This window comes from Caloenas nicobarica, chromosome 3, assembly GCF_036013445.1.
Source record: "Caloenas nicobarica isolate bCalNic1 chromosome 3, bCalNic1.hap1, whole genome shotgun sequence".
In the NCBI taxonomy this organism is placed as follows: Eukaryota; Metazoa; Chordata; class Aves; order Columbiformes; family Columbidae; genus Caloenas; species Caloenas nicobarica.
The window spans coordinates 21,445,562-21,460,965 of record NC_088247.1 but is presented as its reverse complement, the minus strand read 5'-3'; positions in this window follow the sequence as shown (position 1 = coordinate 21,460,965).

Below are 15,404 nucleotides of genomic sequence, written 5' to 3'. Positions count from 1 at the left end.
ACTGGGAGGGAAAATGAAAACCATAAAGAAATAAGAGGAGGAGCTTTTGTGTTTCAAGATGGTAGCATAAATAAGTAACCTGCCTGTTGAATTTTCCTTTGCCTTTTGGCGGGATTATGCAATAGGCAGTAGAGAAGGACTTTTTTAAAGAAGTAAGGCGGGTGTTTGCTGGAAAAGCTGGACAAGACCATGCATTTTCACTGATGCACTAAAAGAAAACCTCAACATGTATCGGTAACAGAGTTATGGAAGGATAAAGGTGCGCACGAGCCCTGCTGCACACATTCAGTTTGCAGATGTGCTTGAGCAGCAGCTTGTGCAGGGTGACACTGAGGAGGGGAATGATCTTGCCACATCATCCAGCTCTCATGTAACACAGTTCCTGGACCTCACTTGTGGGAAAACTAGTTTTTGGGGGTACCCACGGGCAGTCAGGAGGATTACACTAATCAGTGCAGGTGCAGGGGACAAGGTCTGAGTAGTTTATTGAAGAACATGCTCGGGAAGAATCGAGGGGGTGTGTTTTCTTCTGGTGGGGATATTTCAAGGGCAACCTGCCAAGCATTTCAGCAGCTAATTATATCAGGAGTTTATTTTTTTGAAGTGTTTATAAGTGATCCAAAAAGAGGGAGGTTTGATTCTTCCACTTGACGTGTGCCAAATATAATTGGAATGATCACACACTGGTCAATCCGAGAACAAATTGGATTTGCAATTTTGGCAATCACCCGGCTTTTGAAGAGCCCTTTGGAAATCAGGATGGTTTGTTTCATGCGACGCTGACAGTTTGTGCACCAAAAAAAAGAATAGAAAAATAAGCACTTTCTTGCTAGACAAATAAGATCTAGGATGACCTCTTACTCTTTTGAAGCTGATGGCAAAATTCCCACTGGCCATGATTTCACTCAAAATCTTTCAGCAGTGAACTTAATAGTTCCTAGTAGATCTACTGAAAAAGCAGTGTGAAAATAATGTGATAAAGTTATCTTTTCTCCTTGCAAATATTCCCAACTGTAAACACTGTGTACGATCAAGCTGACATTGTCCTACCTGTAAAAAAAATCATTTAAAGAAATTAAGAAGGGAGGGAAGGCAGTAGTTTCTTTAGCGCAATGCCACAATGGCATTAAAAGGGCTGAAGACTTTTTCAGTCTGATCTTTGACAGTTTTTTCTTGTTAATCTAGTCCCTTAACTTCATCAGCTTGTCACTCTGAAAGACTGGCTCAAGGTCAATTGTTTCTAGTAATTGTTTCCTTGTACTCCTTATGCATTTTTCATCCTTCCTGTTTTCAAATCTGGGGGGCTTTCTTTTTAAAAACCTGGAAGAAGTTGGAAATAAGTAACAATTTCTTGTTCTGATTGTTGCCGTTTCATCTGTTCTCCCTATTTATTTTTCAGTTTTTTATTGATTTTATCATTTCCCCCATATTTTAATTAGAGATGAAAAAACTACGAGACTAGAAAACTCTATTTTTTATATTTAAAATTACTTCATTTAGGCTGTAGTTTAGTCAAGAAACTTAATTCCCTGTTACATTTAAGCATTTATTAAAGTCCGGTGTGACTTAAGCATGTTAAATGTTTTTCTCAAGAGAAATGGAATATATCTATATATCTTTCACCTATACAGCACCAGACTGTGCATTTCAGATTGCTACTGCCACTATCCAGTAACTTTCACTCTAGATTCTCCTACTATCAGCTCAGCTTTTTTTACTCCAGTGGGAGTCAAATACATTTCTCTAGCTATTTCTCTCAATGTCAGATGTTAGTTGTTAGAACTCAGGACAAAATCCAAAGATCAGGAGAGGTCATTGGCTTGTAAACCTTTCACATTGATACATATTTGCCTTTGTGACAAATAGCAAAAATTCAACAATTACTTACTCTTCCTAAAAATGTAATGTATATATGGTATGTTTAAAACCAAAGAAAAATTGCAAGTGTTTGTTCAAATAAAATAAAAGGTATCCAAACCAAAATACACTGTTGTAAATGCAATGTATGTATACAAACACGAGGATGCAAGATTTCTTTCTAATTCAGACTTTAAATTTCAATAATTGCAAGTTTGTCAATGTAACAGTGAATACAAAAATGCTTTCAAAACTGTTTATTAACCCAACTGCCTAGCAAGAAGCATTACGTATCAAAAGCCAAGTTAGTTATTGCACTGTTGGCTGCCACTGACAAAGTTCAGGCTGCCTGAGAGCAAGACTCCCACTGAAATGAACTGAGCCATCAGAATTTTGCATTTTTGAATGGCAGCCAAACTATACTCAAAATTTGCTTCTTTCATGAAGACTTCAGCCCTTCTGTATATTATTTTCTTGCTAAATTTTATTCCATAACGTGAAGTACAGATACTCAGTTTATGACTAGGTAAACATAAAAATTTAAAAGCATATTAAAATCTATGGAGCTCATGCAAATGTCAGCATTTTAACATCATGTAAATTTGTGGAAAGAACTATCAGGTCCCGCAAATGAACCGTGTCAATTTTCTGTAGTTATAGAATCACCCGACATGTCAAGATATTCTTTGTGTTTCTTTTTTAAAAAAAATACCTGCATAGGTAGATGTAAGCCCTGTAATCATAGTAGTGAAGTGCCACAGAAATATCTAAGAAAAATAACAATAAATGTCTCTTTCTCTCTCTCCCCTGTGTGCTAACTTTTGTAATGAGCTTAAAGGCATTTTTTTCTTTGATCTGCAAGGAACTGAGTTGATATACCAAAAGCAAGCGGAAAAAAAATATTCCAGGATGGTGAATGTGAAGAAATCAGTTTTTTACTTAGTTCTGATAGGTTTTGGAAGTCACACACATTAGGGACAGATGCACAAAGGCCAAGGGGAGAGCTGCTTCACTGAGGTTTGCATGGTCCATCGCTTATACATTTGTTCACAGCCGAATGCTTTTGACATACTGCTCGTGCCATTATTGCAGCAGGCTCAGCCTGACCAGCGCTCAGGGCCACTCTTAATAATCTATGGGAAGGAAAGTTTTGCTATCAAAAATTACAAAGCGCCTTGCTTGAGACATCATTTTTCTTGAGAGGACTTCCAAGTTTTAACTGTATTTCTGGCTTTGTAAAACACTTCACAGATTTCTGTGTAATCCTTGTGTGGGGGCCTCGTTAATCTCTGTGCTGTGCCAATTTTATGCTTTTGGCTTTATGGGAAGAAGAAAATAAAACAGAAGAAAAAAATAACATAATAAAAAAATAATAAAAATAAAAAATAAAATAAATAAAAGGATGTTTAATGTCATTGGGAACTCAACAGAATAACAGACATCTCTTCCAATTCCATCTCTTCAAATTATCCTTAGTTTATAGGAGAAAATGGACTCCTCAGTTCCGCTGTCTTCCTCCGAGGCCTTAAAGATGACTCCCAAGTTCATGCCTTCCCTTCCTATCTTGCCTAACTCCTCATTTCGTCACAAATTCCTGGGTCATCTCTCAGTGCCACTGCAGCTTCTCTGTACTGAAGCTTAGTCATAAGATCATGTTAGCTTGTTAGATACTCATTCCTCCTCTCTATTTATCTGGAATCATGAGATGTCTTCCAGTAGTGACATATGCCTTGCTCCTTTCCCTTTGTCCCACAAGACTTGGTCTTTGACTCATCCTGCTCCATGTGCATGAGGAAACTGGTATCTGGGCAGTACTGTCTTGTATGTCTCACAAACACTTATCAAGAAGCCTTGAACAGCTTCTCATATTGTGCCAATGATTTTAATTTGATTTAGGACATTTAAAATATTAATGGAAAACCCCCAAAAGATAAGAGGATGGTAAACATGGGTATTCTTGAGCTAACATAGAGCCCATTGCTGTTCTTGCTGACACTGATAATATCTTTTTGTCTGTGATTTGCCTGGGGCTGGCACCACTGTAACTCTATGGATGTTGACACATTAGCCAACAGCTCTGTAAATTAAATGCCCTTTACTTTACCCCAAACTACTCAAATATATTCAGTTAGGCAGCTCATTTCTTAAAAGAAGAATGTCCTTGGGCATTCGATATAAAACTCTCTAAAGTTCATGCCTAATGATTTCAAGAGCGATTGGATCAAACCTTTTTATTAGCACATGAGCTATTTTAGTCTAGTTTCCTATGTTGTTGTTGTTTTTTTTTTTCCCAGTGAGAACTTTCTGCTCAGTATTCATCATTCACATGATACTTCTACTTTCTACAGATGTTTCAAGTTATATAGGATATGTAGCACCTGCATACTCCCACCAGCAAACAGATATCACCCAAACTAGAAGGTGCATTTGCTTGGCCTGCCCTCCTGTTGGTTTGGACCTAGTAAGCACAAACTACGGGTATTTTTAGCATCTCTAAGACAGACCTATTTGCTGTCTGTTTGCTTTAGGGTAAGGCAGACAGGTGCTCAGGTGATGGTGTCTTTCTAAACAAAATGGTCCTGTATGCAACAGAACCTTGCACAGACTTCCACTTTGGTGCAGAAGAAAGCTGCTGCCTTCGCCGCTCTTCCCCCACCATGTTCCCACAGTGCAGATGCTTATTTTAAAATATTATTTGCCTTTCCCACATTCTTTTTGATAACATACATATAATTGTGAAAATATAAAGGGGCCAAAGGTTTGCTTTTGGAGTGATGGATGCCTACGACAGCAGAGGTTTATGCAAGACAGCAAGACTTCCTACGATACAGCTTCAATTAGTTTGTGGGCACATAGCAATATTGCAACTAATTTGCGTTCTCTTTCTTTGACACCATGCAGACCACAGGAAGGTCAGCTTGTAACTGTGCTGTCCCTTCAAACGAGTGACTAGTCCAGAGTGACTGCACACAAGCCATGAGTAGAACAGTGCTGCCAATGTACCAACACAGAGAGTCTAACAGGACTGGTTTGGAAACTCACTTCCATCTTTCAAACGTGCCTGTGCTCAGCTCCTTCTGCGAAGTGTTCTAAACACAGGATGCTCCTCACATTGCACATGGGAAAGAGTAAGTAGTGAGGCTGGCTCAGCCAAGAGGTTGTATCCATTAAAGGGCAGATTATGAGCTGGATGGACACAAGTGCCCAGCTTTTTTCTCTCTGCCTGCTGCTTTGCCTTTTTCCCCATCTGACATTCTGGTCCTCGGTGGCTTCTTTATGCAAAAAATGTGTGTCCATCTTCTGGTTTAAGGAGATTACGCTTTATCTCATGCCACTATCTCTGCTGTGAAAGCTGCATACAACACCTGAATTCAGGAGTATAAAAGACAAAGTTGTCCAACTTTGAGAACAAACGCCCACATTTGCCCAGAGAAGAAGCTATTTGACAAGGGTTACTGACATTTCTGTGCTGACCTTAAAAAATCACTTTATTCTTACTTAAAGGGAGAATTTTTCTGTGCCACTTCACCCCTCGGACTCCTTCCTGAGTACGATAGCCTGGAACATTGTTTCATCTATAGGGATGTAATAGACTTACAGTAGAAAGCAACATTATTTGGCTTGGTTCTGTTTTGGATTCATGGGGTAACATTGGTGAAGGAATTATACACAGGCACTCAAATTAAAATCAGGCCTACATCATATCTGCACCCAGAGTTATATTTGGCAGTGTACAAGTATTTTGAAAGTCATGGGAAGTGAGCAGACCCTGAAAAAATATGGATACTCCAAATGTTGATATCATTGCTGTAAACTTTTTCGTTGCTCTGGTATTTGGAACACTCTACACTGTTTAATTTGAGCTATTAACATTCCAAATGAAAGTAGCAAGAACTCCACCATAAGTTTATCTTTCTTTGACTGATTTTAACATGCACCCAAGTCTCTGTCTAGCTTTTCAAGATCCACATGGTAGGGTTATATTTCAGAATCACATTATCTATTTATACACTGTCTGCTTTAGCCATTTTACTGACACTGCCCAAGTGGCCCCCAGAAGCATTTGCCTCTCTCCAGTGACTACTTGGGAAGTTTGCTCTTCTAATTTTTCTCTTCTGAATCAGAGCAAAATTCAATCTTACAGTAGACTAAGCCAAACGATGCCAATATGTCCACCAGCGTCAAGTTAGAGATTTGATTCTTTAAGTCTTATTCATGCAAGAAAATCAGTGGTGCTGCTTGTGGAATGGAAGAGAAGTGAAGCTATGTTGTTAAAGGTCACGGGACCAGGGCTTCAGGATATCTATGGCCTGTGCTTCACTCAGCCTTAAAATTCCCATGCTCTGTCCCCTCCCTTCATTGCTGTATTTTAGCCAGTTTCTAAGTAATATTCCCGGCACAATATAACCCTGAACTTCAAAGAAGGCTCTTGGTTTTTTTTACAGATGTAGTAAAAGAACAGTTATGAAAATAAACGTCAGCTAATAATATAACAATTATGGAAAGGGCCAGATGCAATATAATCCAATCTAAGAGGTTAAATCCAGCATTACTTTTGCACCAAATACTACATATAGATACACATACATGGAGGAGCACACACAAAAACTGCTACACAGGACGTACCTTTAGCTTACTCAGTCCCTACATTTTATTACCTACAGAGGCAGTAAAGCCTTTCAGCATTAATTTAATAAATGCAATGAATACGTATAAAAAAGATACTGAAGAACAGGATCCAAAAGAATCTTCTTTCTCTGCAACCATGGTTTCATCTGGCTTCAGTGTATTTTCCTTTAACATTCAAATCGGACATGTCAGTGCGCAGGGAAACTTTGCATTTTCTTTACTCCAGACAATTACTCAACTGTTGTACTGTTAGCGTAAGAAAAATAAGGCCAGGAGAAGAAACAAGGAAGGACTATATAAAATGCACTTTACAGCTTGCTGTGTCTCTGATGCACACATTCTGTTGTAGGGACTTCAATCCCTTTTTTTTTTTCAGTAGTTAAGTTTATTTGCTCTGAAAGGCCATGAAATGCATAAACACAAATCTAAGAGCAATATGTGTGAAAATTACTGAAACACTGTAGGATGACAAAACTATTGGGAGCAGTAGAAGAAAAGTCTTAGGGGGCTGAAACAAATGCACTGGAAGAAAAATTTCTTTTTCCTGATTTTTGTTGAAATTATCCTTCAACTTTTTTTTTTCCCTTTTTTTTTTTGAAAAAAAATCTAAACACTTTCTATTTCAATGAGTTCAAAAATTGGACAATTCTTGTGAAAGGGAGTATTTAGTGGAAAATTCCATTCTGTTGAAAAAATGACTTTTGTCAAAACCAAAAAACAGAGCTGTGATTCAAAGAATCAGAGAAGACCACATACCAAGAGCACATTCCCCTTTCAGCACCCAGAACCTGGGACACTTCTCAGTACTTATGCAAGGATAGTCCCTTGCTGTTCTCATTCTGGTTACGTAGGTCTGCACATGGCATGGAGACAGCTGTATATATGGGGTGGTGCTTAACCAAGGTGTAATACAGGGGAAAAAAATCTGTGGATGGTTAGAGTAAGTGCTTAGAGCATGCTCCTGCTTAGAGCAGCCTTTATTCTTAGAAAACTGAATTAATGAGCTGGAAAAAATAGATTTTAATAACCGTTGATTAACACACTCACCTTTCCCACATAAGTAGTGGAAATTCATACTAACATACATCAACTTGTTTTACAAAGCATAGATAAAATTGCCATCCTTGTGTGTGCAATACTTCACTTAGGGTTATGTTGTTCCCATACTAAGTCCTGTAATAGATTTTTCACAATAATTTTATTAAAGTTTAAACACTGTTTGAATGGTACTTGGGCAAGTTTCATCTTGTTTCAGTAAAGGCTTGTTGTTCTCTACCTCCTGAAGCATGTATGGGACAAAGACACTTCTGGATTCCTTGCACTCAGAGCATCTACTGACGTCACCTGCTGAACTAAAGATCTATTTAAAATATATTGTCATTTAGATTAAAGTTAATTCTGACACAAAATTTAAATATGCAATATTCCCATACTATTTTACGTTTATCTAATTCATTGATCTTACTAGGAGGTAGCCATCGAATTCCTTTCAGCAGTAGAAAGTTATGGGATGCTCACAGTGTTATTTTACACAGTTATGCAATTTGAAAGGTTTTGTAGTGAAAAAAATATAAAGACAACTATAGAAAATGTAAGAGAGTTAAGTACAAGCACTAGGTTTAAAAGGGAGGACGCTGTTTCAGGGTGCCGGCCATGTTATACAGCTGGTTTTCCAAGACAGGAATGCAAGGGTGGAAAGGCTCATACAAAGTGCTCCGGGGAAAGAAAGGTGAAGTGAATATTTTGGAAGCTGCCTGAGAGAAAATGGGGAGCATACTGAAGATAGGGGGAAAGGAAAAAGGAAAACTGTAGCCACGCATTCTGATCAGCACAAAGGCGACACTACACAGACTTTGCAGAACATAAAGCAAAGAATAAAGATTTAGGTAGAAGAAAGGAATAAAGATTTCTTGACTTTTTAATGCTTTTCTGCATGTATCTCTGAATGCTAAGAGCCTCTTTGAAGAAAGCCAATTCCACATCACTGGTCGTAGGTTGTTAGATGAATGGATATTTTTTTGGTGTCAAATACAGCTGAGTTTATCTTGTCATGCCATCTGGAAGCAAAAAAGTGTAACCGTGGGATTCAGTTCAAGATTAAAAGAACTGTGGTGATGTTCCTGGCTACAAAAGCATGAGAGTGCAGACTTACTGTGCAACCCTGAAAATTTTCAAAAGCTTTCCACCATTTTCATTTATCATGTTAAAATGTACACTGTTTCCTTAGACTTTGTGTTTCAGATCACGCTCCAGAGGAAGTGTTCCCTTTTCCTTCCTTATTCCAAAAACTACTAAGGGATGTGATATACATTCAGGAGCCAAGGCACCAGGAGGGATTAATCACATTGTTAATGCTTTCACTTGACTCTACCTATCTTTCACTGCACCATGCAAGCAAGTATAAATAGAGGTTGCAAAGGATGACTCTGTTGTGGAAGGTAGAATCTATATTCAGTGCCTGAGGCACAAAGAAAGTACCTGCATAGGAAGAAGACGTCTTTGTGGTTCAGTAAAGCATCAAGTTCTCCAGTTTTTTATCAGTGCCCAGGACAACTACAGAAAGCAGCTATAGACCCCTGACAACCCATTTCCAAGAGGAAATGTGAAAAAGGTCTTGAGAGAACCTTAAAATTTTATGTTCTTCCAGGAAATCAGTTGGAAAAGTCTTCAGCAATTTTTGAAAGACACTTTGGTGTGTTTTGCTGCCCAAAATCATGTTTCCACTGAAGCAAATGGTCCTGCAGATTTCAGTGGCTATAAAATCAAGAAGTGACTGTTGATACAGAAGATAGTGCTACATAATTCATTTTGTGCTTAGAGATGTTAGACCAGATTTGTTAAGATGTTTTAATTGCTCAGCTGCCATTGAACTAAGTAGAGGAAGGCAGTGTAATAACACTCTTCTGCAATATCTGAATCAGATTCGACGACTTAAAGCCATTGTATAAATCCCTATGATCAACTAATACTTCAGATCACTTAAACTGATCATGTTCATATTTTAAATTTTAATTTAGCCTCAAATGTATGATGATTTTTTTCATCCAAGGTTATATGTTTATTATGTACTGGTATCTATTTTCTTGGTTTAGCTTTTGCTACCTGCAGAAAACTTTGAAAAACAAACACAGCTAATCAATGGAAATGATGCATTTATTTAAACATATCTGTATTTTAAGCTTATTACTCTGCTAATTCCATTAACCTTTACTTATCTCCTAGTCTGCATTGTTCAGACACATATTCTGGTTTTCATGGCAGCTTATAAAATACTTCCATTAAAATCCGGAAAGGAACTCTCCATCTATCATGGAGATGCACGACTTTCTTTAAAAACAACAGCCTAGGCTTTGCTAGGGCAGAATGACTTTTTATCTTTGTGACAGAAATCCCAGCTGACAGCCCTGTTTACGCTACAGAAAATAATGACTGCTGACAGTCTCAAGGACCACCCAGTGGGTTATTTACATTTGAAACATTTGAAATCAGCTCTGTTTAGATAAAGTTTCAGTTTTGCATCTGGCTTGCCTGCACATGTTGCTTGTATGCCGTATAAAAGTTAGTACATCTCATTGGAACTGTAATCAATAATGTCCAAGTTTCATACTGTCAGCCAGAATCTATTAACATGAAACTGCTGAGTTTCATGTTAAACATTTTGTTCATTTGGATTTTGGAGTCCAGTTGTTAATAGAAATCTCTTCATGTTTAAGAAAACAGACATTTTTAAATGTGAGTCAATAACATTTAGGCTTTTTATTCTGACATCGCCCTCAGGAGAAGAATATAAATATATATATTTTTAATATTACAACACGTAAAAGAAAGATCTTCCAGGCTACCTGAGTTCCTTAGGCTTGGTATGTACACTGCTGTTAGATTTCATCAACAATTCATATGGTTAAATTAAGAGCCCTAGATTAAGATGATCCATTTAGCAACAGATGATTTGAAGAGTTTTAAGAAACAATAGCTTGCATGAGATCTGTATTTTCTTCTGTTCAGGAAGTTATCTTTTCAGCTCACTATTTTCCATGTCTGTGTTTTGCCAAGAATAGTTCTAAACTGATAAACAGAAGAATAACCCATAGGTTGTTCTACTAATCAAAAAGAATTCTCTGAATATGAAGTTAGATAGGTACATATTTTTATGCAGCATTTGTCTTAGTACCAAAAAAGGCAATGATGAAATAAGCAGATAGTTTGAGTGTGTCAAAACTAGCAACTAAGATTAATATCCCATGTTAATTCCTATTACCGAAGTAGATATGAACTCATGTTGCTGTTAATTATATCTTTCCCTTTCTTAGATTTTCCATTCTTCATTCAGGGTGGCAGTTATCCATAGTTTCAGTTCATGTTGCAGTTTGGAAACTTTCATTAATAAGATCTGAAATTGTGCCTCCCTGCTTAATTTAGTAGGTCATGGAGAAAAAAAAATCATATTTATTTCTGAAATGCAAGAATGAAGTATTTATAAACAGAGTTCATCCTGTAGAATTGCCAACAAAAAGACATTAGACTGACAGTTTCAAGGAAAAAGTTAATCTTCTCTACTACAGACCCCAGAAACCACTCTAGAAAGCATTTCATGCAACCTCCCTCTCTCAGCTGACTGTCTCTCACATCATCCTCATAGGCAGGCTCAGGAAGTGCAGGTTGGATGAGTGCACGGTGACATAGATCAAGAACTGGCTGGATGGCAGAGCTCAAAGGATTGTGACCAATGGTACAGAGTCCAGTTGGAGGTCCGTAGTTAGTGGGATCCCCCAGGGGTCAGTATTAGGTCCAGTGCTGTTCAACCTGTACATCAATGACCTGGATGAAGAGACTGAGTGCACCCTCAGCACGTTTGCTGATGATACCAAACTGGGAGGAAGGGCTGACACACCAGAAGGCTGTGCTGCCATTGAGCGAGACCTGGACAGGCTGGAGGACTGGGCAGAGAAGAACCTGATGAAATTCAACAAGGGCAAGTGTAGGGTCCTGCACCTGGGAAGAAATAACCCCAGGCACCAGTACAGGTTAGGGATGGACCTGCTGGAAAGCAGCTCTACAGAGAAGGACCTGGGAGTTCTAGTGGACAACAGGTTGACCATGAGTCAAAAATGTGCCCTTGTGGCCAAGAAGGCCAGTGGTATCCTGGGGTGCATTAGGAAGAGTGTGACCAGCAGGTCAAGGGAGGTTCTCCTCCCTCTCTATTCTGCCCTGGTGAGGCCACATCTGGAGTACTGTGTCCAGCTCTGGGCTCCCCAGTTTAAGAAGGACAAGGAATTACTGGAGGGAGTCCAGCGGAGGGCTACGAAGATGATGAGGGATCTGGAGCATATTTCTTATGGGGAAAGGCTGAGACAGCTGGGTCTGTTCAGCCTGGAGAAGAGACAGCTGAGAGGGGATCTCATCAGTGTTTATAAATATCTCAAGGGGAGATGTCAAGAGGATGGGACCAGACTCTTTTCAGTGGTGCCCAACAATAGGATGAGGGGCAACGGGCACAGACTGAAGTACAGGAGGTTCCATCCGAATATGAGAAGAAACTTCTTTAGTTTGAGGGTGCCAGAGCACTGGAACAGGCTGCCCAGAGAGGTTGTGGAGTCTCCTCTCTGGAGACATTCAAGACCCACCTGGATGCATTCCTGTGCGATCTGCTCTGGGTGAACCTGCTTTAGCAGGTGGGTTAGACTACATGATCTCCAGAGGTCCCTCCAACCCCAACCATTCTCTGATTCTGTGAGCAGCAAATTCTTTTTTATGCTATCCAAAAAGCAATTGTGATTAGGAATCTTGAAAAAGAAAGTTTGTTTCCTTTGGCTGCCATGTTCATGACCAGACTCCAAGGGATCTATCGGAAAAGATGTTGGCAACCTGCACAGGAATCCACAAAGAAGGTCAGGGCTGCTTCAGAGCTTCAGTTGTAATTGGCTTCAAACACGTGAGGTGGATGGGATGGCTTTGTAAATGCAGAAGTAACTGACAGAAGAACAAACAGATGGTAATATAGGAAAAAATATACTTTGCATGGAATGATGCAAAGTCAGTATCCTTTCTGCTAGGAATGTGAGCTCCTGGAAAGCTACGTTAAGAATGTGTATTGCTGGAGAGTGTGACGGCAATGGAGAAAATACTGGTTGAATGGTTCTCAGAAGCATGTAAATACATCAATAACCCCTGTTTTATACTGTAATTTGAGTAGCAGGCTGGCTCCTAGTGAAGTCAGACCAGTAACATATATTTTAAGTAAATGTAGCACCATTTAAAGTCTACCTCAAAGCTACCAAATGAATCCCACTGATGCAAAATCAGCTGGAACAGGCCCAGGTATGGTCAGTATTGCCAGAAGAAAACAAGGGGTTAGTCTGAAGAGCATGAAATCAGATATGCAAAAGAAGTGATCCAAAACACATCAAACAAAATCTTAGCCTGCAAAATCTTAAAGCAGCTTGTCCTGGCTCACATTTGTTAGAATCTGACGGCTGACAAGAAACCAATTAGAATAAGAGACTGATGTTTTGAATTTCTGGCTTAACTGTGGCCTTAATTTTGACATCAAATATGGCAGAAGGAAATTGGGAACATTAAAATACAAGACACACTAAAGGGAATACCAGGCTGAGAGCAAGTAATAACCTGAGACAGGTTTTAAAAGGTAATGGGCAGATATATTTTCCATAAAAAAAGGACCACCAGAGAATGTATAACTCAAAATAAAACCAGTATTTTAACAGACATCACCTCTGCTTAAAATAAGTTCATTTTGGTGCAATTGCTGCAGTTGATAAAATCTTACAGAATGGCACCTATTTAAGTGACTTGATACTTTAATAATCAAAAATGTCTCCCAAGCAGCTGCAACTGTCAATCTGTGACAATACTTTTGCATCCAGGTGCTTTATTTCTTTCCCTCAACAGTATTATCTAAATTCATTGTGAGGCATAACTCACATTTAATTGTGTAAAAATTAGAGTCTAAAATGATTTAAAACCCTTGGAGAAAAGGATTTGACTAGCATTTGCATTTGGAAAATAAAATTAAAATGTCTGAAAGCATAAAAGGCAGTGCAAATATCGTGAAAACAGGATGTTCAGAAACTCAGAATTATAATGTTTGTTTTGAGACCATATATCTGATTCAACAGAAAAACAACTTCCATTTACAGGAATGATGTGAGAACATAGGCTGCCAAAGCCAGCTAACTGGTCTCTTTTTTTTTTTTTTTTTTTTTCACCACCTAACTACATGGTACAGTGGTTAGCATTACTTGGATGTTTAGAGGGAAGCCACAGGAAGGTCAGGTTTAATTGCCCTGGACACTGTCATAGTCCTCGAGCATTCAGCAAGTCAGATACTGAAAGGCCATGCATAGCACAGGAATAGTACAACACTGGAGAAGGACACACAGGTGGAAAAGAAGAAGAGAGGAAAAGTTCTTTGCTTCAAAATTTCTTAATGATAAAATGACTTTAACTATGATTATTGCTTTTGTGAATGAATTAATTGTATTCAAGTGGTTTAAGGAAACACTTCATATAGTCAAAATGACCTTCAGGCTCATGTTACCACTATAGACAATGTCCTCAGATTCATCAAGCAAGCAGCTCCTGGTTCTTCAGCCAGGGACATCTTCTACACAGCAGACAGCTTTGTTCAGCTCCTCTAGGCAGTGCCTGGCTTGCTTTCTCTGACTCTCATGTAGATATTTGTATAAAACAAATTCTAAAGCTGAAGGCTAGAAATATGCATAATGATGCTAGCAGAATTTGCTTTTTCCATAAAGTTAAATGGAACAGGTGAAAGGTTCAAGAACCGTTGAAGAGAACTCCAAAGCTGGGACAACCTATAAGCTTTCACAAAGGCAGCTGCAAAGACTCGGCGATGCAGATGGCAGGATTCCTCTGCAGCCCACAGTTACAGGATTTTTTATTTCTGCTGTTAAAAAAGAGATGTAGGTAAACAATTACAGCATGGATGGCAGATAAAGAATCATCTAGCATTAGGTTTAGTATGCATAAGTTCATACACTCCTGACATTTAAGGAACTATTTGTACTTCATTTTGGATGAAATTAACTAAAAACTTTTCCGAAGAATGAAGCTTGCTACTTCTTCTTATTTATTTTTCTTACATTAGTTATGGCATGGGAAGAGCCCAAAAGGTTCTCCTTGCAGTATTTCTAATTCAGTTAAGAGCAAGAACCAATTAAAAACTCACAAATTGTTTCCCATGAACTTTTGGGCTGAAGTGTTGGATAAATTTAGATTCTCAATACAACCTAATTTGATTTCAAAATGTTTTGGCTAAGCTATTTGAGAAATAGATGCCTATAGGTAGGATGCTGTGTCTATATTTAGGTAATACAGAAGAAAGGTCTATATTTCAAAAGTTCTGTGCATCCAAGTACCCACAATAAATCAATATAAACAGCTACAGCTCAGCTCCCATTCAATCAGACAATTATTTTAAAGCCTACATAAGTAACTATTTTTGATTCATAATCATATAGGCAAAAGTTGTGTATAGAATTGGTAGAAATGTATGCAATATGGATTTGATACTGTGAAGTTTGACAGAATTCATAAAAATCTGGTTTTAAAATCTTTGCAAGGATGACTAGAGCTACCGTAGAAATGTATTGAGCTTTTAAAGGAGAAATCAAATCATTTTTCAAGGAGATGCCAGTACTCAATCCTGAGGAATTTCTGCCTGTCATCCTGCTCCCAATTTATTAAGGCAAACAAAATAGAACATTACTGAGGAAAACATTCAGTCAGATCGAGCTGGTCCTTATTCAAACACAGATCCAAAATAACCACTCAGAGTGTGCATGGATGTGTGTGTGTATGTGTGTGTAATGGAGGAAAATGCCACATCAAAAGTTTTGCAGTGATACTTTTTACCAAAGCTATTTTTAAAACTATGG